Genomic DNA, 26,562 nt, shown 5'->3' with positions numbered 1-26,562 from the left:
GTAATCGCACATGTAAATTTGCCCCAAATTGCAAATGTTTTTTTTTTATTTAAAAGGGTTTTAGTGGGCGACAGAATCAAATAATAGACATGGACATGAATATTGTAAACTCAAGCTCTTTTAATTTCTGAAAAAAAAATGCTTTTAAACTACATTTGAATTTAAAACAAAAACAAAAATATCATCCCTGGTTAAAATTGGGCAGACTTAAAAATAAAGTGGTAGTTTAAGTACTTTAAGTACATTTTCAGAATGGTATTGTCAGCGCTTTTTGAGCTCTTCCTGGTTTTCTACGTACTGCGTTGATAGTCAGTTCACGTGATTACGTGGGAGGCGTGATGACGTCACACGAAACTCCGCCCCCCCGCGGCCATCCAACTCAACTCCATTACAGTATATGGAGAAAAATAGCTTCCAGTTATGACCATTACGCACAGAATTTCGAAATGAAACCTGCCCAACTTTTGTAAGTAAGCTGTAAGGAATGAGCCTGCCAAATTTCAGCCTTCTACCTACACCGGAAATTGAAGAATTAGTGATGAATCAGTCAGTCAGTCAGTCAGTCAGTCAGTGAGGGCTTTGCCTTTTATTAGTATAGATATAAATACACACACAGACACACATAAAGAGTGAAAGGTTGGATGAAAGAGGCATTCTTGATCTGTTTATGACCCCAGAATGAATGCCAAGGAGGCCAAAGTACACAAAAAGTATTTTATTAACAAAATATTAAAAAGAAGGGATAACTCGAGGAAGTACAAAAAGTATCAAACTGACAAAAACAAAACCCTAGTTGCCGCACTAGCATGGCTGGATATACCATCATGGTGACTTGGGTGCACTTGTTCTCGCAAAGGAGCCTCAGCATATGTGAGAAAAAATGCCTAATAACAGGAAAAGTCCCCATTTCTGCCTATACAACACTCAGCCATCCAATATCCAAAACACACTCCAATCCCATTTTCATTAAAACCTATTCAATCACACCTAACTTAAGAACTTTCAAAAAAGAAATATGAGTCATGGTTGGTTTATATGGGTGGGGCAACATCTGAGTAGATGACTATAAGTCACATTAAGAAGATTGCACTTGGATAGTCATTCAAAATGAGAACCAAGTGCTGCAACAAAAAGAAAAGAAAAAGAAAAACCGACACAAAAGATGCTGTTTTAATGAAAACTATGCTTACATTTTCAAATAATCAGGCAAAATTATGATTTTCACAAGCGCTTTAAAAACCCATGAATACTGCAGTGTTGACTGACCTTACAGATAGTCAGATCAGGAAAAAGTAAATATCATCACTTCTGGCGGCAACTTGCAGTCTGATTCTGCAATGTCCCATAACACCAACACAGATGTGGATGACAACGAAGCCACTGTTGGAGATATAATACATCAAAAAACACACCAACCATACAGCAACAAAACCTGAATGCACCACCCTTTATTTTATTTGGTGCCAATATGCAACGTGGCATAGACCTTTTTCAAATTCTAATTCAAAATTCAAATTCTTCGTTAATTGCACTATCAAAAGAAAGTTGATTTACCACAGATGTCACGTTGTTCTCATCAGTTTGTTACATTTATTAAAATACACAAAATAACAAAAGTGAAGGTGAAGTTAATTCCAATAAGTTTGAGATTTTTTTCTACTTCAAATCCTGTTATTTTTGACATATGTGATGTTTATAATGTGTGAGTTAATGTGTGTTCGAAGTGGGGTAGTGAGGAGCCTGGCCTACTAGGTCTAGGTAAGGAAAGGTTCTGTCTGTTCATCAAGGAGATTTAAACACCTTTCCAAAAAAAAAATCAAATAAACATTGCCTCTGTTTCATAACCTATCTTCAAGTTAAATTAGCAAAGGGCCAAAGGGGTTTTTTTTAGGCATGGTCAGGAAGCATTTTGAGGACTATCCCAGGCATAATTTCCAATGTTAGGACTAAGCTCTTTGGAACTACCCTGGGCCATCCTCCTAACATTACAATACAATAATGTAATAATGCCACAATGGGCTTTAACAGACCCTGCCTCTTGACAGCCCCCCAGCCTTGACTCTCTAAGAAGACAAGAAAAAAACTTCCAAAAAAAACCCTTGAAGGGAAAAAAATGGAAGAAACCTTGGGAAAGGCAATTCAATGAGAGACCCCTTTCCAGGTAGGTTTGGTGTGCAGTGGGTGTCAAAAAGAAGGGGGTCAATACAATACAGTACAATACACAGAACAGAACAAATCCTCAATACAGTATAAAAATTAAAATTTTAGAAGTACGTTTGTTTAGAGTCCTGGAGACCTCATCCATCAAGCTGCCTCCCCCATTTGGTCATTACACAGCTTAAATAGCACTAATCCGACGAAAGGACCCCTTTTTCCCATGATTCCTGTGATCCTCCATCAGGGATGACTTTACCTTAGGAGAGGCAAAACAACTTGGCAGGTGGGCCGTGGCACCAAGTGCCACATTTGAGTACCGAGAAGAGAAACAGAATAGGTGAGGGTTAGTATCCAATTATAACTATCATGTTACTTATGTTTTAGTGCTAATGACTAACAACAGAGATGCAGTATGTACAGTTAATCAGCAGCTCTAGTCAGGATATGCTAAACTGAAGTAGTGAGTCTTCAGCCGGGATTTCAAAGCTGAGACCAAAGGGGCATCTCTTATAGTAGCAGGAAGACCATTCCACAGTTTAGGGGCCCTGTAACTAAAAGCTCGACCTCCCACTGTTATTTTATTAATCCTTGGAATCATAAGCAGACCGGCATCTTGAGATCTTAATGTGCGCTCTGGTTTGTAAGTCATGATAAGTTCAGACAAGTAAGCCGGACCTTGGCCATTTAATGCTTTATATGTTAAAAGGAGGATTTTGAAATCTGCCCTAAACTTAACTGGGAGCCAGTGTAAGGATTTAAGAACTGGAGTTATGTGTTCATATTTTCTTGTTCTTGTAATAATTCTTGCAGCAGCATTTTGGATTAACTGGAGGCTGTATAAAGAACAGTTTGAACATCCAGTGAATACAGCATTGCATGAATTAGTTTCTCAGAATCCTGTTTATTTAGAAGGCGCCTTAATTTCCCAACATTTTTAAGATGTAAGAAACATGTTTTGGACAACTTTGTAATATGCTTTAAATGACATGCTAGAGTCAAAGATAACTCCTAGATTGCAGGCTGATTCAGTAAAATTAATTGGGATTCCAACTGAGTTAAATGATGACAAAATATTGTTGTGATCAGCGTCATTCCCTCCAACAATTAACATCTCTGTTTTATCTGTATTTAAAGACAAGTAGTTCTCATTCATCCACTCCTTTAATTCACTAACACAACTAATTAAAGACAACATCGGAGAAACTTCATTTGATTTAAATGAAAGGTATAACTGGGTGTCATCTGTGTACAAGTGAAAATTAACATTATGTTTCCTAATGATAGATCCCAGTGGAAGCATGTAAAGTGAAAACAGTAAAGGTCCCAGTACTGAGCCTCGTGGGACACCATATTGAACTTCTGTGTATAATGATGGAGTACTGTCAGCACATTTCTGTACATATTTGAATTGATTTGATAAATAAGAACTAAACCAAGTGAGCATGGGGTCCGTAAGCCCATTATTTTCTAGTCTGTGCAGTAAAAAAGAATGTTCAATGGTGTCAAATGCTGCACTTAAGTCTAACAACATAATTACAGTGAAGTTTCCTTCATCAGAGGATATCAGAATGTCATTTACAACCCACGTTAGTGCCGTTTCTGTACTATGACCAGTGCGAAACCAGACTGGAATTTCTCAAATAAATTGTAATGCGTAAGGTGTGACTGAAGCTGACTGGTGACTACTTTTTCTAGTATTTTAGAGAGAAACGGTAAATTTGAAATAGGCCTATAATTATTTAGTATGTGTGGGTCTAGGTCTGACTTTTTAAGTAATGGTTTAATGACTGACACTTTTAGTGCATCAGGTACTGTGCCATGCAATAATGAACTATTGATAATGGTTAGAATAGGCGTTGCACTAACATCCATTGCACTTTTTACTAGTTTTGTTGGCACCTGGATCTAGGGAACAAGTAGTGGGCTTCATTTTAGAAATTAAAGTTAAGACTTCCTGCTCAGTTACAGGATTAAAATTACTAAAGTGCTGAATGCAATGTGAGACAGGGTCTGCTAAGCTAGTATTTGGTTTGTACTGTGATGCTGAGATCTGGGATCTTATATTTTTAATTTTCTCATTGAAGAAGTTCATAAAGTCTGTACTGCTAATATCTGTTGGTATTTTGCACTGTTGATCTGAATTCCCATTTGTTAATTTAGCCACTGTTCTAAACAGTACCCAAGGATTTTTATTATTGCTATCTATTAATGTAGAATAGTATTCTGAGTGAGCTTTAAAGAGGGCTTTTTTATATTTTTAACACTCTCTGTCCATGCAATTTGAAAGACATGTAGCTTTGTTGTTCTCCATCTGCACTCCAGTTTTCGACACTCTAATTTAAGAGCTCGAGTGTTTTCATTAAACCAGGGAGAGTTTCTATGTGCTTTGATCACTTTTGTTTGAGGGGAGCCACTGTGTCCAGAGCATCTCTCAAGGTCACATTATAATGTGATGTTAGCTGATCTAAATTGTTTTCCACGTTTACATTTGATGTTAACTGATCTAAATGGTTTTCCACAATTACACTCGACTTACTCAAAGTATCTATAAATTTTGAAGCAGAATTACAATCTAGATGTCGCACTGTTTTGTTTTAATCTGTGAGTGCAAGGGCAGGACTAAATCAAATGTAATTAAGAAGTGATCGGAAATAACTTAATTTAATGGAGTAATATTTAAATTTTGAATTTCAACTTTGTAAGTTATAATTAAATCTAATGTGTGGTTATGATTATGAGTTGGACCTTTGACAATCTGACAAAATCCTACTGAATTTAACAAATAAGTAAAACATTTGCTAAAAGTGTCAGTTTCCACATCAATGTGTACATTAAAATCCCCCATCAGTACTACGTGATCATAATTTATAGCCAAATCAGATAAAAGGTTGCTAAATTCAGTCATGAACAATGAATATGGCCCTGGTGGTCTGTAGACTAGCACTATAATTGTGTTGGAATCTGTTTTAATATTTAAAATGAATGCCTCAAAGGATGTAGAGTCGCCTACATTTTTAGATGTGATTTGCATTTTGTTACAATGAATTATTCCAAGGCCTCCTCCTTAACCAGAATCTCTAGACTTATGAAGGAATGAGTATCCATCTGGTGATGCCTCAGCTAGGGGAACAGTGTCAAATTTACTAAGCCAGGTTTCAGTGAGAAGACACAGATCAGATTTTGTACTTAATATAATATCATTTACCAAAACAGCTTTACTGCCAACAGAGTGAATGTTCAATAAGCAGCATTTAAAACTGCATGCTTTTTTCTGAACTGGTGATATATTTTTGTTTTAAGTTGAAGTAAATTTCTATTACTGAGTTTCCTGAGAACCTTTCTGACTGTTTTGTTGTTTTATAAGCGAAAACACAACAAAGTTAGATTGATCTAACTTGACCAAAGTGGGCAACTCTGAGGGGTGTCAGTGTGTCTTAGGTTTTGTAAAGGGTGAGGCAGGCCAGTGGTACAATATTAGCTAGCACCATATAAGCGGCATCTGGTCTTATATAATGACCCATGACCTAAGTCAGGAAGAGGTCACCCTGGGCTGACCGGGTCGGATGCATTAAAAGGTTAGCTGGATTAGCTGTGTTAAAAATATACCTGGCCATTTGGAGTCTACAGATAGCACTGGCTGATTGAAAACATCAGCAAAATGCAACCTCTTAGACCCCATTACTTAAGTTGCGTTTTGGACAAAGGTTACTGAAATGTGTCAAAATGCATGTGACAGATTATGGCTTAAATAAATTCTTTTCAGACATTCAATGAAAAAAATGCAATAAATGAAAAAATGTCTCACAAAAGTTATAGCACGTATATGAAGGTGAATTTAAAAACTGTCAACATTTTTAGAAATGTGTCTTATGCACCCTTTCCTTCTCATGTATAAGTAGTTGACACAAAATAAATTTATCAAACAGAGTGATTACGATGAAATTGCATTTTAAACTCTGGCAATGTTCATGGCATTTTTCTGTATATTTTGTGAAATTTCTAGCCTCTATAGGTCTTTAATCTTTAAGTCTAATGCTGTCAAAGCAAGTAATTACTACAGAACAGAGATATTTAAAGGATCATCAGTTCATTTTATTTATGGTTTATTTTATTACAGAGATAAACATTTTGATATAAACAAAATAAAAGGAAGTGCTATGCTAACAATATAACAGATAAATCAATCAATCAATAAAAAATTGGCCCTAGTGTGTGTTTGGTGTGTGGGTGTGTTTGTGTGTGTCCTGCGGTGGGTTGGCACCCTGCCCAGGATTGGTTCCTGCCTTGTGCCCTGTGTTGGCTAGGATTGGCTCCAGCAGACCCCCATTACCCTGTGTTCGGATTCAGCGGGTTAGAAAATGGATGGATGGATGAATTTTTACCTATCACAGTGCCCATCAAATGTGCTGGTTTAAAAAAAAAAATGAGATACATTCCAAATAAGGACAACATGTCTTGATATGAGGAACTCTCATGCAGTTCTATGGTATCATGCTGATATTCTATTTTCTAGATATTTTTTCATTTCACATTAGGACCATTTTTTTTTTAAATATAAAAAGTACTACATTAAATGTATATGATTACACAAGTATGGAATAATTAGAAAAACATTGCACATGAATTATATTCACAGGAAGACTACAAAACAATACAATGTCCCGAATGATATACATTGAATAATAATCTGTACAATTTTGTTAGGCAATATTCAATTATTTGCAATTTGTTTTGTAAAATAGATCTTCTGAAATTTCTGCATAACCTTTTCATTATTATAAGTTAGCTTTTTTTGGGGGGGGGGGTGAGGCTGGGAAAAAATTAAAGGGGAAATTTGCTCTTTCTACATAAGGGCTCATTAAAACACTCATAAATTGCATTGTAATTTATTGATCAAAGCCATCAAAAGACCTAGTTGCAAAATCTTGACTTATCCATTCAGGTGACTCGGATGGCATCAATAACTACTTTAGTGAAAAATTCTGACCCAACAATATTTTACATTTCCGAAATGTCTCCTTTGTGATTCTATGGTTTGAACTGCTGGTTTTGGCCTTTGAATATCTTGACTCTGAATTATGGTTGCTCTGCAAATAAAGGATTTTGTGGTGCTATCATCTACAAAAGATGATCAGTTATTAGGGGTATGACACTGGAGGGTATGTGACATTAAGTCATCTAAAAATTAGCATCACCTGAGATTGTGAATAAGCTAAAGAGGGTTGTGTGTTTTAAATGACATTTAAAATTCATTTTATTAGTTTGACTTCCTGGTTATTACTCTTTTCTATTATTTAGGCTAGTGATCCATCTCCTGGTTCACTTAAAATCCTTCATCTGCTCAGTTTTCACTGTCAGAACTAGAATATTAATAACATATCAGAACATTCTTAAATAAATAACTAATTGTCATAATATAACCCTGAACTCTTATCTGAAAAAGTAGAAGGAATCAAGGAAATTAAACTCAAAATAATCCACAGAACCAAAGCAACCAACATGGAAGCAGTCATGATTTATTCAGAATGTATCTAGAATTTTGAACTCTGATGTTCTAGAAAACAAAAAAATATAATGATGGTGTGTAATACTGGAGCACCTCAGGGAGCTTCCTGTTTACACAACTGACTTCCAGTACAATACCAGCGCTTGCCATCTACATACATTTTCAGATGACTCTTCCATCATCAGCTGCATTAATAATGCAGATGAGTCCGTGTACAAGAAGGTTGTTGAGGACTTTGACTTATGGTTCAGGCATAACAATGTGCAACTCAATATCAGCAAGACAAAAGAGCTGGTGGTGGACTGCAGGTGTGCCAAGAAGCCTCTGATACCAGTCACCATTCAGATGGAGGATGTGGATATGGTGCAGAGCTACATGTTCCTGGGGGTTCACATAAACAACAAACTGGACTGGTCTGGGAACACAGTGGCTCTGTACAAGAAGGGCCAGAGAAGACTGTTCTTGGTAAGGAGATTCAAATGTTTTGAAGTGTGCAGCAAGCTGCTAGAAATGTTCTATCTGTCCCTAGTAGCCAGTGTGGTGCTCTATGCTATGGTCTCCTGGGGACAAATATTGAGCACAAAAGAAGCACAAAATCCCAAACAAACAGATCAGGAAAGTCTGCTCCATCTGAGGGCAAACCCTGGACACAGTGGAAGCTATAGCAGAAAATTGGATGACATCATGGAAAATCCCTTCCATCCCTTCCAGGAGGTGCTCTCTTGGAGCACTTTTAGCCAGAGGCTCATTCCTCCACGTGGATGTTTGAAATATCTGCGTAACATACATACATACATTTATTTATTTATCGATTGATAGTGGCTGTATTATTTGTCTTGTGAGTCTGTGTCTGAGTTTGTGTTTTTATGTTTCTGCTGCTGTATGCATCTGAATTTCCCCTACGCGATTAATAAAGTTAATCTAATGTAATCTAATCTAATAATGATAAAATATAACTTATAAAACAAAATGAAACCACAAAATGAAATTCTTCTAATTATTTTTGTACTTAAAAGGATAGGGTTTGGCATTTTATTGGAGTTTGGTATCTAGTCTTACAGTTTGATTAAGTGCTATTTTTCCTTCCGACCTGTTTTGTTTATTTGTGTTGTGATTTACCCCAAAAAGTAATGCCAAAAACATAAAAAAGAAACACAATTAATGGCAAATTACCTTGCAGAAATCCTTAACTGAACCAAGACATAGTTTAAAGTCAATATCCTAATGATAAAAGTTCAATATCAAGGGATAAAAGCAGAAAACAATAAAACTATATTGAACAAATCAAAATAGATGAAAAGCTATTAAAGAACAGCAAAAAAGATTACAATCAATGGAAAATAACTAAATTCCGAGAGAAAATAATTAACAATAAACTCAAATGTAAACAAATAGGAACAGTTAATATAGAAACAAAACAGTAAAAGTCAGGGATGGAGGTCCGATGGGATCCTGGCACTTATGGGTGTCACACGTCTTACTGGTTGTGTGTCCACAGGAAGTAAATGTTGACAATAAAAACAGGGTGATTGGTGACCCTAAATTGTTCCTATATTAGTGAGTGAATAAATGAGGATGCTGGAGACAGTGATCTAGGTCTTCATGTACAAACCCTTGCTTAGATTGCATACTCAAATTTGGATTTATAAAAGTATTTTGTAGGCCACATTCCATTCCATGATCCTTTTGTAAATCTCAAATCAACTTAAAACTATGAACTCATGCATATTTTAGCTACCCCCCATCAACACCCACCAGTAACCATATATGGGTTAAAAACATCTTTTTTGAAAATGTATGATCTAATCACCATATATACCTTGCAGTTAGGAGACCTGGGTTCACTTCCCAGGTCCTCCCTGTGTGGAGTTTGCGTGTCTTTTGGGTTTCCTCCAAAGACATGCAGGTTAGGTGCATTGACGATCCTAAATTGTCCCTAGTGTGTGCTTGGTGTGTGGGTGTGTGTGCGTCCAGTGGTGGGCTGGTGCCCTGCCCAGGGTTTGTTTCCTGCCTTGTGCCCTGAGTTGGCTGGGATTGGCTCTGGCTCCCCCATGACCCTTTGTTAGGATATAGTGGGTTGGATGATGGATGGATGGATGGATAATGACTGTCTGACAGACTACTCACCATATATATTTGACCATGTTCCTGAGTGATGTCTTTACTACATTGGAGAACAGTGGAGAAAAAGCAGAAAACTAAAATTCAGTAAATGTGAACTTTAGGTATTACTGACTGAAGTGGATAACTGCAAAAACATTCTTTTTGGTGGTCTTTCTGCAGAAGTTACAAATAAATGAAAAAAATAAGAGCGGGAACAAATGAGAGAAGGTAAGTGCAGATGTAGTAGATCTTTTATTTGTCTTGCATGTGATGCTATAAGATGAGCTCCAACACCATATGACTCTGTAAAAGAAAAATCTGGCTCACAATATAATTAGGATTTAATAACCACATCAATATAATAATATATTGTGTTTATGTGTTTAATTGCTAATTTGATTTCTGTCATAAGGATCATAGTGGTGAATTAAACTTCTTTAAATTAGGCACACATATCACCTCTTCCTTGGGTTTAAAGACATTCCCAGGGCAGCAGTGTGATACAAGCCATGCACAGCAAAGTACATCTATATCAGTAGAACGCAGTCCAGCATCTGCAGAGTTGCTTTGGTTACTGCTGTTCTATGTATCCTGGTAACGAAAGTACTGTGACTGAATTGGGAGGAATTGGTAATTGGGTCATTTAAAATGATAATGAGCAATTTATTCAATAAAAAAAATAATGAAATAAAATTTTTCAGACAATATGTTTTTCATATGATGAGCACTCTATGTGGTTGACATAAATTGAGAAAACACAGTAGATGTTTCATTTACTTTTTATTATCACTGTTTTTAATATTGCATGTGATTCACGTCGTCATGTTCTGCTTCTTGGCATAACCCCATATTATATATTGTAGGCAAGTCACCTTAATTGGAGGATATTATGCAGCTTTTCTTCCTTTTGATAATAAGGTTTTTATATTACAATTCTAATTTTAAAATGTAATAGTAAGGTCAATCAGCAGTATGGCATAGTAGCTAATGTGTTCCATTGTGTACCACAAGGTTGAAGCTGAATCCCTCCATCACTGTGAGACTCTGACTGAGACACTGCTATTGAAATAATGGATCACTGGGAATTCTTAGTTACTTGGGAGAAAGCTAAAATAAATAGCCATTTAAACTTCATACTAATGGTCCACTCTGTTTAATAATGACCACCCTTCATCACATTTTTTTTACATTCTTAGACTTTGAAAACCGACTTACAAAGATCCTACTCTTTGGTATTAATATCTATACATCTCCTTTACTGCTAAATTTCCAAGAACAAAATCTTCTTTTGACATTTCAAAATGAGAGTCAGCATTTCCTTTAAGCCACAAGCTGTGTACAAAGCAACAAAACAATTTTTTAAAAATAACTTGTAATAGACAAATATGAGTATGCTACTGCAGAATATTAAAGCATAGCTATTGCCATTTTGTTATTGCTGCCTACTTTAAAATAATAAAATTATCAAAAGGTGCACTATGGCAGCACATTAGTCATGCTGGTTTCCAGCTACAGGGGCCTGGATTCGATTTTCAGCTGGTTTAATGACCATGTAAACTTCATAGATTTATGTATTAGGTTTCATTGCATACAATGACAACTGTAAAACTGCTCCTTGATGGATTGCCATCTATACAGGGCAGTGTGCAAAGTACCCCATGGTAATCAAAGGGTCACTCTAATGCTCCAGTATGGATTATGCAAGAAATTACCCATGGAGAATGCTACCAGACCAGCATCGCACAAAACAGACACTTTCTGTGACATATACAAACTTATATGCTGTGTGGGAAAGGATGCTGCAGCTCCACCCTGCCCCATTCCTTCTGAACACTGATTATCTTTAAAGTGCATGCCATGTAAGGCCTCCAGCATATATCTGCTAACTTACTGGAATTTAAGTCCTCTCTAATTAAAACGGTCAATGGCTTGATTATTGAGCAACAATAAACAGCAACACCAAAGAACATAAGAAGACTTATCTAGTCTGATTTTATGGGTCACAGGAAACAACAAAACAATGAATACGAACTGGGACCATGATGCAGTTGGTCTTCTGGGGCCTCATGCATAACGCCGTGTGTAGAATTCACACTATAACATGGTGTAAGCACAAAAGCGGAAATGTGCTTACGCACAAAAAAATCCAGATGCATAAATCTGTGCGTTACCCAACTTCCACATTCTTCTTCTACATAAATCCCGGTCAGCGTGAAAAGTAACGCTCATGCACACGCCTGTTGTCCCGCACCGTCTCCTCCCAGAACTACACCTCTTTGAATATGCAAATCAATATAAATAGCCCTTAAGCTCAGCGTTCTGTGAAAAGGCAATGGCAAAAGCACGGGGGGAAATACAAGGATTTTAGCGAATACCAAGTGGAGGCAAGGAAAAACATACTATTTGTTGGTTTAAACAGTGGTAAACAACAAAAGGAAGTTGATCGAGTCACATAGAGTGTCAGAGAAACTCGAAAGCTGAAGTTCACAAAGTGTGCCCGAAATAAAAAAAAAGTCAGATATCAAAGTTGCTGTGAAAAGGAGAGTCGTAGCCCACTGTCTGAGTGTCATATGAAAGCTCATTAGGGTACAGAGGAAAAAAAAAATAGGCACACAGTAGGAGAAAAGCATGAAATGTCAACTTTAATCTCAAAATTTCCACTTTAATTACGTAGTTTATTTTGTCATTAAAGTAGAACATCATAAACTTCATCTTAAAATCGTTTAATTTACTAGTTTCTTAAATCCCATCATAACTAAAGTAGCACATTAAATGCTTTGTTTTGTATTTGATCTTCTATGTGCTCTATGTGTGTGAATCACTACGTGCTTCCGGGCTTTCTCTTCCTCCGACAGGACACAGAATCCATTACATTCGGAATATTACAGCTCTCTGAATAATTTAAATACTGAGATGTATACTTGGTATCATTTTAATGTTGATAGGAGTTAAAGCATGTTATTGAACATGGTGGTTCAGTGATTGTGCACGACCTTCGATGAAATAATTTATTGCAGCAGCATTATCTCTTTCAAACGTACTAACCCCCAATTCCTTTTCTTTCTCCAAATACCCAATTGCCACACAATCAGCTCTGTAATAGACGTTAAGCCATCTGTAAGCTTAGAACACTGATTCTTTAAAACTTTTAAGGAACATTGAAATATCTTCGTAGTACACGTTTAATTATTCTATCCTTCCAGTGTCACGCCAGTCCCAGCAAGCATATAGTGCGAGGCAGGAACAATCCGTGAAAGGAGCTCCAGATCTTTGCTAGCACAGTGACACTGTCCTCACATGTTTAATTATTAACAATATAGATTATTTAAATAAAGTTAAAGTTTTATCTGTATAATATAATAAACATATTTTGCTGCATTTCATCTTAAAAATTATATTGTCATCATATGTAAATACGTGCTTTATAAAGTGGCTCAGGTTGTGCAATATTATAACTGTAGTGCAAGTTTACAGTGAGGTGATTATACTAATAAGTACAAACAGTTCTACAAGAAGCACTTGATGGACTGATTGAGTGCGTTTATAGTTCTTGGGATGAAACTGTTTCTGAACCGTGAGGTCCGTACAGGAAAAGTTTTGAAGCATTTGCCGTGTGAGAGCAGTTCAAATAGGCAGCATGGCTGAGGCAGCGTGTGCTTGATGCTGTATACCAATAATTCTCTTTCCGATCAGCTAATCCGAGTGGTGCAGTGAGAGTAATACGGAAAAAGAAGATCCGCCGTGGCAACCCCTAACGGGAGCAGCTGAAAGAAGAAAAAAGAAAGTGCAGTGAGAGTAACAACGCTAAAGCTGCGATGGTATAGTTTCCATTCCGTGGACCATTATATTGTTACAGGTTAATTACAATCAAATGCATTAAACTAATATACAATATGCGGTTAATGTTAGTGTATTTATAAAGCCGCGTCAGGGATGTGTATCTAAAAAAGAAAGGAAAACCACACTGGAAGAATAGCACTGCTTTGACACTGGGTGCTGCCAGTCTGCAAAACTGAGCGCAGAACTTGCATATGCCAGGGTATGAGCTACCACGGAATTGTGTGTGTCTTTATGCCAAGTTTATGTTTTATACATCACGATTTGAACGTGGAAACAGGCTTACGCAACATTTTTGTGCATACGCACCGTTTATACATGAGGCCCCTGATGTTTTCAACTTGAATGGTGTCAATATCACAGTACTGGCAATCTCCATCACACTCTTCATAATCTGTGACATGATGCCCTGCACTACCAGTGATGATGACCTGATTTATTCTTTTTTCTAATTCTCCTGATTTAAAGGATGTTCTTCCAGCTAGAAGGATTGAGAAAGTACTTCCTTCAGTAATATCACAAGACCGAACTAGATTTATTAAAGGCAGACACTTAGCTTCCAGACTTTGATGCCTGTTTGATGTAATATATTCACCCACAAAGTCTAACACCCCAGAGATATTAATACCATTTGATGAACAACAACCGTTTGATATGGTTGAATGGGACTACCTTTTCACTACATTGGAGAAATTTGGGTTTGAACATTTGTGCATGGATTAAACTACTATATACCAGTCCAGAAGCTTCAGCTTGTATTAACAACATTAATTCAGATTACATGGTACTAGACAAGGATTCCCCCCGTCACCACTGCTATTTATAATCACCATTGAGCAGTTCACTTCTGAAATGTTTATGAGATAAAGGGGATTATCAGAGAAGGACTTGAAGAGAAAATATCACTATATGCAGATGATAGGTACTATAAATATCAGATCCATAAAATACTCTGCCTCCACTCCTAACAGCACTAGCAGAATTTCAAAAGATTTCTGGACTTAAAATTAATTTGAATAAAAGTGTGCTCTTTCCAGTGGACTCTCTAACACACAATATTCGATTGGACACCTTCCCTTTTTTTAACATTTTCTTAATTTTATTAAAATCAACATTCCATTAAAGTAAATCAAGGTAAACAAAACTAGGTTTGAAACAAAACGACCCCCACCCACCATCCCTTTTATCATCGCAGATCAGTTAAAATACCTAGGGGTAAACATCACAAGTAAACATAAAGCCCTTTATCAACAAAAGTTTGCTGTCTGCATGAAAAAACCTAAGCAAGACTTGCATAGATGGTCTATCCTTCATCTCACTCTAGCTGGAAGAATTAATATTGTCAAGATTAATATCCCTCCTAAGCTACGTTTTCTATTGTAAAACATTCCCATATATATTAACAAATATTTTTTTAAGAAGATTCAATCATAACCTAATTTATTTGGAATTCAAAATATCCACGCATCTAAAGGGTGACCCTACAAAGACCTACAGCAGAAAGTGGCCTGGGTCTACCTAACTTTCAATTTTATTGGTGAGCGGCAAATATACAAGTTATAAAAACCTAGACATTGACACAAATAGATGAACACACACAGTACTTTGTACCCCAGTAAATATGAGTTATTATCAATATACTACCACCCCAATTGTGCTTCATTCACTTAGAATATGGAACCAATGTTGGAAGTACTTCAAGATAGAGAAGCTTTTATATGTGGCACCTCTGCACAATAGCTACCTTTATCCATCCTCTCAAATGTAAACAGTTTTTAATGTTTGGAAAAAATACAGGATTAAATCCCATAGATAATGTCTTTGCAATCTACAAACAATTAAAATACAAATTTAACTTTTCATCAACACAGTTCTTTCACTACCTCCAAATTAGAAACTTTGCTAAACAAAATATGCCCAAGTTTCCTCACCTCCCACCATACTTCTATTCTAAAAATATTTTAAAGTCCATTCCTTTCAAAGATCCCAGATTACAGTGGGAAAAGGACCTCTTACTAAACATTTCAGAATAGGAGTGGAAGGCAGCCATGCACAGAATTCACTCAAGCTCCATATGTGCAAAGGACAAGATCCAATTATTACAATCGAGCTCCAGCCTCATTGGGCCATATGTTTTGGGCCTGCACCAAATTAACATCATTCTGGACCAAAATCATTAAATGCCTTTCAGACAGCCTTAGTGTGACAGTCCCTCCTAACCCATTAACAGCTGTGTTTGGTGTACTCCATGATGGGTTTAAAGTGGAGAAGGACAAACAAATTGTAATTGCCTTTACTTCACTATTAGCACGTAGACTTATCTTGCTCAACTGGATCCTAACCCACCTTTTTTAAGTCAGTGGGCAACTGATGTTACAGTATCCATCCATCCATTATCCAACCCGCTATATCCTAACTACAGGGTCACGGGGTCTGCTGGAGCAAATCCTAGCCAACACAGGGCGCAAGGCAGGAAACAAACCCCAGGCGAGGCGCCAGCCCACCGCAGGTTACAGTATATACTATTTGAAATTGGAAAAACTCTAATTCTAACTTAAAGGATCTGTTCAAAACTTTTATAAAACCTGGCAGGATATGATCAATGACATTTTAGAATACACACTTAAATTGTGAAAAAGGATTTTCTCCTCTTTTTTTCTACTATGAAAGTTTTACTCTGGCTGTTGGCCTTGCTCTCTTTCTCATGGGTGGGGGATGATTTGAACTTAGTTTTGTCAAGTTTGACTTGCTTGTATGGGATGTTAATTCTTTTAATAAATTTTAAAAAATGTTAAAAAAAGGATGTTCTCCTCCCATCTATCTATCTATCTATCAGAACAGATGAAAAGAGAGAAAATATTGTGAACTATAAACAGTATCAACTTTCTTTCTTTGCTTTTGCTAGGAGCACTGCCATTTTGAGTGCCCCTAGGGATGCAGTTGCAGGTTGTTAGGCACAATCACTTAAAAACTGGCAACACAGAGTACTTGTCGTCTAAATTTGTGAATACAATCTGTAGTGTTTAATGTGTTTTCTGTTATAGTTTTACAGCAAAGAAATTAGTGACTGTGCTACTGCCAATGACTTTAATTCATGTATTGATTTGAATGGAAGATTGGTTAGATTTAAGACTTGCATCTTCATCTTCTGATTCGTCAATCTCTCCCGTTGTAGCCTGCCACTATTCATCTCTTGGCAAAACACTGAGTTATCTGTAACATCATAACAGAATTTTAATTTTCAGGGTTTTACTGGTTGTACAGGGGTAATTTAGAGTTTGCCACAAACCCCCAGGGACTCCTAATTTTGCCTCTTGATTCAAGGTCAGTTTCTTCATTTTGCTTGACAACTTTCTAGTTTAGTGTGATCCTGTGGGATCATAAAATAGATTTTTTAAATACTTCTACACAAAATGCTATATACAGTGCATCCGGAAAGTATTCACAGTGCATCACTTTTTCCACATTTTGTTATGTTACAGCCTTATTCCAAAATGGATTAAATTAATTTTTTTCCTCAGAATTCTACACACAACACCCCATCATGACAACGTGAAAAATGTTTTTACAAATTTATTAAAAATAAAAAAATTAAGAAAGTACATGTACATAAGTATTCACAGCCTTTGCCATGAAGCTCAGAATTTAACTCAGGTGCATCCTGTTTCCCCTGATCATCCTTGAGATGTTTCTACAGCTTAATTGGAGTCCACCTGTGGTAAATTCAGTTGATTGGACATGATTTGGAAAGGCACACACCTGTCTATATAAGGTCCCACAGTTGACAGTTCATGTCAGAGCACAAACCAAGCATGAAGTCAAAGGAATTGTCTGTAGACCTCCGAGACAGGATTGTCTCAAAGCACAAATCTGGGGAAGGTTACAGAAAAATGTCTGCTGCTTTGAAGGTCCCAATGAGCACAGTGGCCTCCATCATCCGTAAGTGGAAGAAGTTCGAAACCACCAGGACTCTTCTTAGAGCTGGCCGGCCATCTAAACTGAGCAATCGGGGGAGAAGGGCCTTAGTCAGGGAGGTGACCAAAAACCCGAAGGTCTTCTGTGGAGAGAGGAGAACCTTCCAGAAGGACAACCATCTCTGCAACAATCCACCAATCAGGCCTGTATGGTAGAGTGGCCAAACGGAAGCCACTCCTTAGTAAAAGGCACATGGCGGCCCGCCTGGAGTTTGCCAAAAGGCACCTGAAGGACTCTCAGACCATGAGAAAGAAAATTCTCTGGTCTGATGAGACAAAGATTGAACTCTTTGGTGTGAATGCCAGGCGTCACGTTTGGAGGAAACCAGGCACCGCTCATCACCAGGCCAATACCATCCCTACAGTGAAGCATGGTGGTGGCAGCATCATGCTGTGGGGATGTTTTTCAGTGGCAGGAACTGGGAGACTAGTCAGGATAAAGGGAAAGATGATTGCAACAATGTGCAGAAACATTCTGGATGAAAACCTGCTCCAGAGCACTCTTGACCTCAGACTGGGGCGATGGTTCATCTTTCAGCAGGACAACAACGCTAAGCTCACAGCCAAGATATCAAAGGAGTGGTTTCAGGACAACTCTGTGAATGTCTTTGAGTGGCCTAGCCAGAGCCCAGACTTGAATTTGATTGAACATCTCTGGAGAGATCTTAAAATGGCTGTGCACCGACGCTTCTCATTCAACCTGATGGAGCTTGAGAGGTGCTGCAAAGAGGAATGGGCGAAACTGGTCAAGGATAGGTGTGCCAAGCTTGTGGCATCATATTCAAAATGACTTGAGGCTGTGAATACTTATGTACATGTGATTTCTCAGTTTTTTTTATTTTTAATAAATTTGCAAAAACCTCAAGTACAGTTTTTCACATTGGCATTATGGGGTGTTGTGTGTAGAATTCTGAGGAAAAAAATGAATTTAATCCATTTTGGAATAAGGCTGTAACATAACAAAATGTGGAAAAAGTGATGTGCTGTGAATACTTTCCGGATGCACTGTATCAAATACTGTACAGTAAAATCTACAAACAAGAGCTTTACGGCAGAATACAATTGCAATTGCAGCTTATTGTTGTACTGATTAAATTCTTCACTCCGAAAATAAGTCAGACATCACTAAGCATGTCTAATCCAGTTAGAGAGTTCTAAAATCAAATTTTAAGTTGGTGTAAGATAGCAAACAAATTTTGTAGTACTGATAAATGTACATTATGCTTATATTTTTTTATTTAATGATGTCTTAATTTTAGGCTCTAACTTTCGAAGAAACACTTCTGGACTATGGCCGGCCAGTCATCCCAGCCAATACCCTCAGGCCGCCAGGTAGAGCCCTCCCTGCAGCATGGAGGTGACCCGAATGCCAGCAGGGAATTATGAACGTTGGAGTTTTCATCCACAGCCCTGCTGGATACCACAGGGGCCGCTAGAAGGGAGGAGCAATGAGTGTTTTGCCTACAACCCAGAAGTGCGTCCTAGTCACTTGGATAGAGAAAATGACGTGCATCCCAGGTTGAAGAAGAGGACTTCTTATGTGGCTCGGAAGTGTTACCAGTCACATGGACAGAGACAGAAAACACTTCTGGGTCACAGACTATATAAATGACTGTGGGAGATCCCAGGGTTGAGCTGAGCTGGGAGGACGGGTGGCAACATGTCTGGGAGAGGAGGATTGTTTATTGAGTATTGTATTGTGTTTATTTATGAGTATAGTGGAGTGGAGGGTGATTTGTGCACTTATTTGTCCGAATAAAAATTATATTTGGACTTTTATCTGGTGTCTGGCATCTGATCCGAGGGTTCAAGGGGACGACAGCGCCCCCTATCTGTCACACACTATAATCCGTTAAAAATGTTGACTGTGAGATCCATACACAAGTTCACACATGTTGATTGGGGAAGCTAGACCTTCTGCCATTAGTACTGAGAACAAGCCAGAAACACACTTTGGTTAGAGGGTCACCTAACTGTATAGCACAAACATTTTGAAGGCTCTTCAATATAAATATGTTAATGACACGGCACCTCTGGAAATAGCTGCTAAAAATACAAAGTTTTAAAAAAGCATATCATATGCCACTAATTTTGACTTTATTAGACAGGATATTTAGTGTTTATTATTTTATGTGTTGTGCCATTTATTCTGTTTAAGGTTCCATCAATTCATGACCTACTTTTAATGTATACTTTTTCTTTATTCATAATACCTGCTCTCTTCCAAGTTATTCTTATTAATCTCACGATTTAAGCATTGCTTATTCGTGTTAAATAAACTTGATTGCCTTTTTAGTTATTCTTTCAGTAAAACAATTAAATTTATTATTGTCAGTATTTTTATGGAGAGTTTTATTAGGTCATTCTCTGCTGTTCTAAATTAAACTATGTACTCTTCGTTGTCTGTTCTCAGAGTAGACAGAGCCTCAGGTAATTGCATTTCTCTTGCTCATTGACTTACTTATTTTCCTTATGTTTAATTTTTTTTAAATACAAAGGCTATTCTTTGTCTTTATATTTTATTTGTGGGCCATCCTTTGCCTCTTTTAACAATATTGCTGTCTGAATCTGGATTATTTGCTTACTGTTATCAGAACCATAAAAATACTCTGCAGTCAGTATTTAAGCATATGCAAGATGGTTTAAATATTGTATAAAATGCAATACATATACACATGCATCTTACAAAGACTTATTGATGAAAGTGTGTGATTGAGGTGAAGATCTAAGCCATCTTTCAGTAAGCAGCATTCATTTAATTGTTACAATGACACTCAGTTATCCTCACAATAAAAATGTAAACCAAATGACTCAGAGAATAAATCAAGCAGATTTTTTATTTTATGGAAACTGTAGGATTTTTGTTTAAAGAGCTGAGCAGGCTCAGTTTCACTTACCACTGCACTTTTAGGCAAAATGCTACTTCTGATTTGAAACTGAATGTGCCTGAAAACATTTTAAAACCAGGAAGGATATTCCCTATATCAGTTCACCAATCAATCAACCTTTATTTTTTATAAAGAACTAATAAGGGGTCAATGAAGCAAAAAATGTCTGATTACATACATTGTGTGTCCTCAAAAGTCACAGGCTTACCTATATTATAGGGTCTGTGCTGAAGTGAAGTAGTCTGCTAATGCCTCTTAGAACTTTGTCAGGCCTGCTGCTCTAGCACAGAGGAACCAGCAAACGCACTGCATAATAGCAATGGGTTTGAATACATTATATAGCCATATAGCATATTTTATATAGAGAAGGAAAAAGACTACTTACACCCGTCTATTAAACTATTTTAACTTTTAGTGAGTTTATATATTGTATAACAATGTTGGCCTCTACAGACGGAACATGAGAGGACCTTAACTCTTTTCTATAATCATTATAATAGGCTATTTGCAGATTCTTCTAGTCGTTCAAAATACTACAGTGAACTTAAGCAAAGGTTATTCCTGTTATTGTTGCTTTTGTTTACCTGGTGACATTTTGGCAAATCATCATGAGCTTAGGAGCCAATGGAGCTCCTTTATATCAATGGCAATATTGCCTGCATAATGCCTCAATGTGATTGGGACTGCCAAGTTTTCTTTCTTTTTAAATTGTCTTCCTTTTTAGTTATTTTGGTGTGTGTTCAGACCATACTGTGTGTATACTGTCACATACATGCGCATGGGAGGCAGTCTATGGGCTTAACTAATTGTAGAACGCCTGGCAGGGGGTTTAATAATAATAATAATAATAATAATACATTTTATTTAATAGGTGCCTTTCTTAACACTCAAGGTCACCTTACAATGAAATTAAACAATAATAATATAAAAACAAGGAGAACAAAATAAAATCAAAAAGCAATAAGGTATAGAGGTAATAGCAAACATACAAAGATAACAGTCAGTAATAGTGTTAAATTCACAAAGAGGGAAGTTGAGGAGCACTATGAGAGAATGCTGGAGCTCCCATAGAACAGAGTTTGATGTGTGGTACAGAAAGTAAAGCTGCAGATGAGGATCTGAGTGAGCGAGAGGGAGTGTAAGTCTGAAGGAGATCAGTGAGATTGGGAGGAGCGAGGTTGTGGAGAGATTTAAATGTTATGAGCAGTATATTGTATTGTTTTCGGTAGTTAACAGGGAGCCAGTAAAGTTGAGAGAGAATAGGTGTAATATGTTCAGTGAATTTAGAACAGGTTATTATCCTAGCAGCAGAATTTTGAAAAAGTTGTAAGCGATGGATACGTTTTTGTGGGATGCCAGATAGAACATCATTACAGTAATCTATACGTGAGGTAACTAAGGCATTAACCAATACTTCAGTACTGTGTTGCGTAAAAACAGGGCGAAGTCTAGAAATGTTTCGGAGATGGAAGAAGGCAGTCTGAGAAATATTACTTATATGGGGTTTAAAAAGAGAGAGAGAGTACTGTCTAGTATGATGCCCAGACTCTTAACCTGGAAAGAGATATTTGTTTTAATATTGTGAATGTATGTGTGAATGGGTGAATGACTGTTGTGTTGTGAAGCGCCTAGGGGGGTTCTTGAACTCTAGTAGGCGCTATATCAAATACAGGCCATTTACCATTTACCATTTTAATTAAAATAGAACAATGGCTACCCTTAACAAGTGTGAATTTAGAACCAATGAAGAGCACCTCAATTTTATTGATGTTTAATTGGAACAAATTGTGAGTCATCCATGACTTTATGTCTTGGAGACATGCCATATCTGGAGGGAAAACAGAAGTGGATTTAGTGTATAGGTATAGCTGTGTGTCATCAGCGTAACAATGATATTTAATACCATAAAGTGCACTAATGTCTCCTCTCCTTCCTCTACAGAAGCACATGAGAGGACACAGACTACAGCCTAACCCATTTCCACTTCCTTTTCCAGACCACACTCTCCTGCTAACCTCACTTCTGCCAGTGCCCTGTTGGACCCTCCTCTACCTTTACAACGCCTATAAAAAAGCAGTCAGTTGCCTTCTCCAGTCAGTTCCATTCAGGACTCAGTCTTTTGAGACTACTCTACAGATCAAAACTTCAGACAATACATGGGGTGGATCCCCAAACCTTTTTCTTGCCTTTGTGTTCTCTTTTACAATATATATTTATTTATCTATGTATTTATTTATTTAAAGGGCTTCTGTAAAAGGCCAAATTTTGCTAAATAATTAATATATATATAATCTATCTGTTTTAGGGTTATTTGCAAAAGTTAAAGAAAAACACATTTCACACAATTTCAATAAAATCATCTAGTAAATCAAATCACTAAACTATTATTCTTAAAACAGCCATATTCAACAATATAAACTTAAAAATTATGCAAAGTTTTGAACAAGTAAAAAGGTCAAACTGTATGATAAAATGAAATCCATTAGTAGCAGCACAGATTTCAAAATGATAATCTACAGCAGGGAAAGGAAAACAGCAAATGTCAACCAAAATTAAAAGAACCAAGCAATAACGATGACAAATTAACCTACATTAGAAAGCCATAAAAGTATTTCCTTTTGAAAATGGAAAAAGGATTAAAAATCCCAATATCAAAATCAGTCAGTTGCACTCACATCACCACAAAATAAGAACTTGTTTTATTTTTCAACTCAGAGAAATTGATACAAATTTACTATTAATAAAAATGTCCTTGACAATAAGTACATGCTAAAGTCTTCATCAAGAGAATACCCGCAGACTCAGGTGTAACAAAAAAAAGAAACAATTTTGCTGAAATTAATGAAATGTGCTTTCATATTAATGAATCAAACCAGGAATGCTTGCAGAGTAAATCAGAGTTGTATAAAATTATATTTCCATAAATAGACTTATGAATCATCTTTCATAATGCTTTTTTGTATGAATGTGATCGTGCCATTTATATAGCTCTGATTGCAAGACCCAGCTGCCCTAGTAATAAAGGAGTATGCAGAGAGCCCAATTAGTTATGCAATCAAATGCTTTCCATAAAACAAACAAAAGCATCAACATTCTCAGAAAAGTATGAAATGAAATATCCTTCTGTTTATTTAACTAAATGAAATTTGCTTTTATTATTCAAGGTGGGGTAACAATGCCCTGGTTTTCTCATAAATAGGCTCCTGCTCTGCCATGTGCTGGCTGCATTGTACTTATATAAACATTCTCCATATTGGATTTAAATATCTTTTGAAGGACATCATTTTCTGTAGGTTCTGTAAAGCTTTCAGATAGGTTTGAATGAAGCTTCTGACATGATGCATAATTACAGCATGACGAATACTAACTTGTAACCATCTGTTTGAAGTTTGCCCATTCTTCTTGTATTTGTGCGGGGTTTTCTATTTTGGATATTTTGCATCCCCATATCCAAATGATATATAGCTTAGGTTAATAGGGAGATTTTAAACTCATCTACCATGAGTGCCTACATGAGTGTGCCTGTTGATAGATTATCAATCTGTCCAGGGATAGTTCCTGCCTTTCACTTAAAGTGTATATGAATAACAAATGAACAGTCTCTTGAGCTTACTATTAAATCAGGTCTAAAAGGGACCAGGGGATGAAGACAGGAGGCGTTGAGAAATTAATGGAATTAAAAAGTATGATAGCACAGTAGCTGGCATTGCTTTATTTTAGCTCCAGGTGTCAGGTGCTATAGCCAGCTGACACCATTTTGCACATTTATTATTATTTCTTTTATTTTTGCTAGTGATTATTGGTTGTGTCCAGGGACCCCATGTCTACTTGACAATAGGCACTTGAATGTGATTTTTGGTCAGGTAACTGTTGTTGATGAGACATTTATCTGTCACCATGTAGGTTTTCCTTGGGCTTAATTTTACATGGATGCTACATGACTTGATGTTTATGATATATAAATGTGCCATGGACTTCTTTCTGATTACACCAATAGTCCAGTCTTGTACTTAGTCCTGAAGGGATAGGGTAAATGGATGAAGTGTATCTATCTATAATTTTCTAATATCTTTGTAGACAGTAATGGATTTTGGTGATTAAATATTTTCCATTAAATAAACCATGAACCTTGACCTAGAATGAAAACATAGCATTTTTATTCCAATGTAGGAGGTAACAAATGTGCTGGATTGAGGCTCCAAGCTAATTACATGTACAGTAGCTGCTATTATTATGAATTGCTTCATTTAATAAACTTAAAATAACTATATTTATTTAAGGCGGTGGGCTGGCGCCCTGCCCGGGGTTTGTTTCCTGCCTTGCGCCCTGTGTTGGCTGGGATTGGCTCCAGCAGACCCCCGTGACACTGTAGTTAGGATATAGTGGGATGGATACTGGATGGATGTTTATTTAATTTTTAGTTTACTTTTAACTAAAGGATGTTTCTGCTGGTACCTATTCATAATGAATTCCAAAATATTGTTCTACTTGTTGCATAAATCATATACAACGATAACTCATTATGAGCAGAGTCCATATTCAGAAATGCATTATTTATTTTGTCCGTCTTTATAAATTTGACATCACATATACACAGGTAAAACAAAACACAGGTGGTGCCAATGAATTTTAAAACTCCTTACACGTTAAACTGAAACTAAGCTTTAAGTTTAAGTTGACTAATGGCTTGGCAAATATGACTCCTAGCAATAATCATTTATAACAATTGGTTGCTTCATCTAAAACAGAATCAATGCAGTTTGTCCCAGCTAAAAAAGGGATGAAGACTTGAAAGACAATATGGCAATCCATCTTTAATCAGACATACACAAAACCGGAAGAAAGTAAAAAAAAACTGGAACCCACCAAAACCTTTACTGGTAATACTACCTATTTTAAAATGATATATTTACAGTGCCTATAAAAGGTATTCACCCCCTTGGATGTTTTTTACATTTTATTTTTACGCAGCATTGAATTCTCGTCTAAATCAATTACAAATATAAAACACAAAATAATTGATCACATAAACATTCACTTCTTTTATATGACACACCTACATTATCACTAGTGCAGCCAAATGGTTTTAGAAGCCACATTATTAGTCCAATGGGCATCACCTGACTGGGATTTCATTTGATTGTAGCATAAATGCAACTGTATCTGGTAGTGATGGGCAAAGTGAAGCCTCATGAAACACTGAAACCTTTAAAGCAATTGTGTCAGAAACCTTTTCAAGGCTTCAAAGCATTTGACACTCACCTCTCTAGTGACATCGCCTGACAATTTTCATTAACACTAAACAAACTGACATTAAAGTTCAATCACATTCTGTTCAATTTTTATCAACTATGGATTGGCAATGATGTAATCTCACTGAGCCAGGCATGTAATAAATAAGTTTGAAGACAACCATGAGTGAATTTTGCTTAAAAGCGGGTGGGAACAATAAGATGACTAAATATGTGTTGCGTATCTGGAGACCACATTGCATGTGTTAAACAGAGCTTGTTGCAAAGGAAAAAACTTTCTCTGACCTCAGATTATACATTGACATTCAAAGATATGTTGTCACAGGTACTGTTTGTGCTCTGTGTTGTAGATTTATGATGACAGTGTAGGACTCGATGTAAGGTTGAAATGATTGTCAGCTATGTTTGTAAAAATATGAATGGCAAAATATGCATTTGGAGTAAACAATATGTCGTACCCCATTAAAATAAGGTCGAAAGGACTGCTGATAAGAGAGCAGATTATGAAGAGCCACATGAGATGCAGATTTCAATACTGTACTCTAAACACCTGCTTCAGCAAATCAGCCTTACGGTACCAGTAAATGCATAGGTATGGTTGCACAGCATCCATCTTTTGACCGCACCATTAAATGAATAACTAAAGTAAATTAACATTACTGTCTATTTGGAAATGCAAATATGCCCTATTAGAATAATGCTGTAACGTTTAAACACATAGCATATACCTAGACCACAATACTTAGCTCTATTTTCTATTGTTATGCCATATAGTGAGTTTAATCATAAAAATGTCAGAAAGATACAGTGGCAGACAAAAGCATATCTCAAGCGCATGTAGCCAA

General features: G+C 36.7%; 1 protein-coding gene across 4 annotated transcripts in view; it reads right to left on the bottom strand.

The window, feature by feature from the left end:
- The window catches only part of slc4a3 (solute carrier family 4 member 3), a 274,743-nt gene that overhangs the window by 165,256 nt on the left and 82,925 nt on the right, over positions 1 to 26,562 (bottom strand). Inside the window, exon 1 of one of the 4 annotated variants that reach the window (XM_039756393.1) lies at positions 1,267 to 1,344. The exons of the other annotated variants lie outside the window; for them this stretch is intronic. The gene's annotated coding sequence lies outside the window, so the exon portion shown is untranslated. Of the gene's footprint in view, positions 1 to 1,266; positions 1,345 to 26,562 lie in introns of those variants that run through there. 4 annotated transcript variants of the gene reach the window in all.

The sequence above is a fragment of the Polypterus senegalus genome, chromosome 6 (assembly GCF_016835505.1).
Source record: "Polypterus senegalus isolate Bchr_013 chromosome 6, ASM1683550v1, whole genome shotgun sequence".
Lineage (NCBI taxonomy): Eukaryota > Metazoa > Chordata > Cladistia > Polypteriformes > Polypteridae > Polypterus > Polypterus senegalus.
Note: the sequence above shows the minus strand (reverse complement) of the source record. Positions and strands in the feature narration are given on the sequence as shown.